General features: G+C 53.9%; 1 protein-coding gene across 1 annotated transcript in view; it reads left to right on the top strand.

Annotated features, from left to right (window-relative positions):
• Positions 1-673: 673 nt before the first annotated feature.
• CRISPLD2 (cysteine rich secretory protein LCCL domain containing 2) overlaps positions 674-3610 on the top strand; it is a 63613-nt gene continuing 60676 nt past the window's right edge. The window contains exon 1 of the mRNA XM_003791289.3: positions 674-743. The gene's annotated coding sequence lies outside the window, so the exon portion shown is untranslated. The remainder of the gene's footprint in view (positions 744-3610) is intronic.

Below are 3610 nucleotides of genomic sequence, written 5' to 3'. Positions count from 1 at the left end.
TTAATCTCTGTATTAGCTCCTGGAGCTAGCTACACCCCCAGTCTTGGTTCCTTTGTCTGCAAATTGGGGTGTGTGTGTGTGTGTGTGTGTGTGTGTATGATGAATACACTATCCCTTTTTTTTTTTAATCTACGTAAAGAGGGTAAGAATAAACTCAGAGAAAGTTCACTGGTCGCCACCGTTTACAGACCCCAGCCCTTGCCGACTTCATTTGACTCTATCCTGCCGGGTCACCTCCCAACTCCCACTTTCCAGGTGAACCACAAACAGCCGGGATTTAGTAAATACTCAAACCACTGGTGGAAAGTGCTTGACACTGGACGGGGCGCACAGTAAAGCGAGCGCTCCACTAAACTATTCCTGCGTGGTCACAGCAAAGAAACCGACGCATCCGGGTCTCAAGCCGGCCCCAGATGCCAGGTGGCAGACCCCGAGGCCCTCCGGCGCTCGAGACTCCCTCAGCTCTCTGAGCCCGCGGGGCGGGGCCAAGGGCAGGGACCGGGCGGGGCCGGGCTGCGCGGCCCTATCAGCGCCCCCGGGCGTCAGGAGGGCGTGGCCTCCGGGCTTTGGGCAGCCTACAAAAGGCTGCGCTCTGAGTCTCAGGACCAACTCGCATCCTTGGGCATCTGTGGTGTCTACTGTGCTGCGATCAACCCGCCCGTGGTAACCGCGCTGCTGCTGCTGCTGCCGCTGCTCGACGCGGGAGACGCCGGCATAGAAGTTGTGGTTGGAGCCCTGCGGAGGTAAGCGTGACTTCAAGTCCTCTCTATTTTGCAGACTGAGCTCCGCTACTCTCCCTAATCTCTAGGAGCCGGTCTCAGGGCTTCCTGCGTGCAGGCACTGCGTGCTCCACTTGCATCTCGGAACTCGTTTTGCGGCACGCCCTTTTACAGGTGAAGACACTGAGGCTCAGCGAGGACAACTCTTTTGCCCAGCTGCTGACTCCTAAGAAGCCAAGGAGCTGGGATTCACAGCCGGTCTGAGAGCAGAACTGCGCTCCCTGGAGGGTGTGCATTTGTTGCGTTCCTGTGCTCTGTAGTAGGCGTCGTTAAGGGGCAAGTTGATGGCGCGGATGTGGCAGGCATTAGAACGTGTTCTGCCCATGGGAGCGCTGTGCGTTCTGCTCTGAGGCTTGCAGAGCCACTGTGATTTCATTTGCAAGGCAGCTGCCTTCTTCCTGTATTTTAGATGAAGATGTTGAGGGTCAGAGAGGTAAAGTGAGTTGGTTCAGTAGAGCCAGGGCTCTGTCTGCCTCCAAAGCTTCAGATGGATGTGTCCAGGTGTGGGGCCATGCTGGAGTTCTTGAAGTTTCCAGAAACACTTTTCCAGGCATCTGCAAAACTCCTTGTGCTGGAGCTGAGGGGCTTGCTCTGGAGTCCTGGGGAAATTAGCTGCCTCAGATGGAGACAGCCAGGGTCAGCCTCTCATGTAGTGCAGACCCCCCACACCCCCTCCCGTTCCCAAGGGCTGGTTTAGCGGACAAGCTGGGCGGAGTTTAGCTGATGCCTGGCCACTGCTGTCTGACCTGAATTTGGCGTCTTTCTGCCAAAAGGCATGTTGTTGCTCTGGCCAAAAGCAGCATCTGGGAGCTTGTGCAAGTGCCAGCTTACCTTGCAACCATGAATGGAGTTGTGAGTTTCCCCTTTGAGCCTCTGGATTCCTTGTCCTGGCAGAATGGGGTGAACCTGCCTATTCCATCCAGAGTCTGGGGTTGAGAGATCAGCGTCCTGCAGAATAGACTGAGCATGGCCTCTCTCCCACAGGTTGGGGCTACTCGGTTGTCACTGTCGGCCGTCCAGGGCTCTTTGTGTTTTATGCTCCCAATTTTCTGCTTCTGCCGAAAATGGCTATTTCCACACGGGAGAAGGAGCAGGTGTGGGGCTTTATTGCCTATAGGGCAACACAAGGCCCATGCTCTGGACTTTATCTGCTTTATAATCATCCCTACAGCACACCAGGGCAGCCTGCCGCTTACTGCCCATTTCATAGCTGAGGAAACTGAGGCTCAACGAGGCAAGAGCCCCCATCTGGGCAGGACGGTCTCCCCCTCAGGTGGGTCTGACTCCAGACCCTGCACTTGATCTCCAAGTCCTGCTTCCTTTCGGACACTTCTGCCCACTGCTAGTTCTATCTCCCAACCTGACCTTCACACAGACAGCGTTTTGTCAGAAACGAGTCCAGTAAAACAGCTGGATGAGGTCCCCAGGGAGGAGAAACAGAGGGCAATTTTGATTTTTGCAGAATCCCTTAAAGCTGTGAGAGTAGGAGGAAGAAGAATGACATTTATCATAACACCAGCAGTTGACGTTTATCTAGCATTTAGCACAGACCAGATGTGCCAGGGTTTTCCTGGATGGTCTCCCTGGCTGCTCCGAGCTGGGTCCGTTTTATGGAAGTACACTGAGGCTCAGGATGATTAGGGCATGTGCCCAGCATGACACAGCCAGGGTGGGGTGGAGCTGCCGTCCTGGCTGGGCTCTGCCCCAGATTCTGGGAGAAGGTGCTTGTCCAGTGGTGAGCCACGTGACTATTGTGATACAGCTTACTACTAGTTAACGTGTCTTGTGCCATGTGGGTGCTTTGAAATATTGTCAGGGATGGGGTGGGGGGCGAGGTCAGACGGGGAGGCACTGACTTTGGACTCTGGCTCAACTCTCCCGACAGATACCGGTCTGTAGCCACTGAGAGCCTTGCCCTAGTCCCCAGACCCGTGCGGGCTCCCAGGGTCCCACTGCTGGACAGGAGAAGAGAGTTGGCCTGATGGGGGAGGCCTACAGCCAGGGAAAGAGTATGGGGCCCTTACGGCCCCTGAACTTCATTTCTCAAAGGTCCCAGATTGAATATACAGCCCTTTTTAAGTTGCATTTGAGGCAGGTCCTCCAACACTGACCTCTATGGTCTTGGGGACCTGGAGTACTTCTTTCCTCTGTCACCAGTGTAATTTGCTGTGTATGGGGGAGGTGCCTGTGTGTCTGCCTTTGCCTGACTCAGGAGGGTTTTTTTTTTTTTTTTTTGTGCAAACTCACTGGTTTTTGATCAGTCCCAGATGTGAAACCCAGCATCACTCAAAGGGGCTGGTGGCTTGTCAGGAAAGGAAAATAAACCCAGGCATAATTTTATTTCACTTCATCTTCAGCTAGCTGAGGGGGATAGTTGCTCAGACCTTCACGGAAGGGGGACTCACTCTGCGCCTTGTAAAACGGAGCACGCTCTGTTCTGGGACAGGGAGGGGCCGGCCGGGCAGATCTTGATGGTGGATGATAGGATAAGCCATATTCTTTTTTTCTTCCCCCCACGCCATGAAAAACATTTCCTCGTGGTCAAATACATGCAAACATAAACCCTTTTAACTGTTTTCAAGCGTGCAATTCACTAAAGTGGTATTTCATGCACTCGCTGTGTTGGGCAACCATCGCCACTGTCTAGTTCTAGAGCATTCTCAGCATCCTACAAGGAAATCCCATCCCATCGGCACTCACTCCCCAGCCCCATCCCTCTCCCCTGGCAGCCACTAATCTACTTTCTGTGTCTGGAGTTGCTCTGTTTGACATTTCATGTAAGCGGAGTCGTGTAACCTGGGAGTCTTAGAGTCTGGCTTCCTCCACTGAGC

This window comes from Otolemur garnettii, unplaced genomic scaffold (assembly GCF_000181295.1).
Source record: "Otolemur garnettii isolate 467f Iridium unplaced genomic scaffold, OtoGar3 scaffold00047, whole genome shotgun sequence".
NCBI classification, from domain to species: domain Eukaryota; kingdom Metazoa; phylum Chordata; class Mammalia; order Primates; family Galagidae; genus Otolemur; species Otolemur garnettii.
The sequence above is the reverse complement of the archived record's forward strand: the minus strand, read 5'-3'. Positions and strand labels throughout refer to the sequence as shown.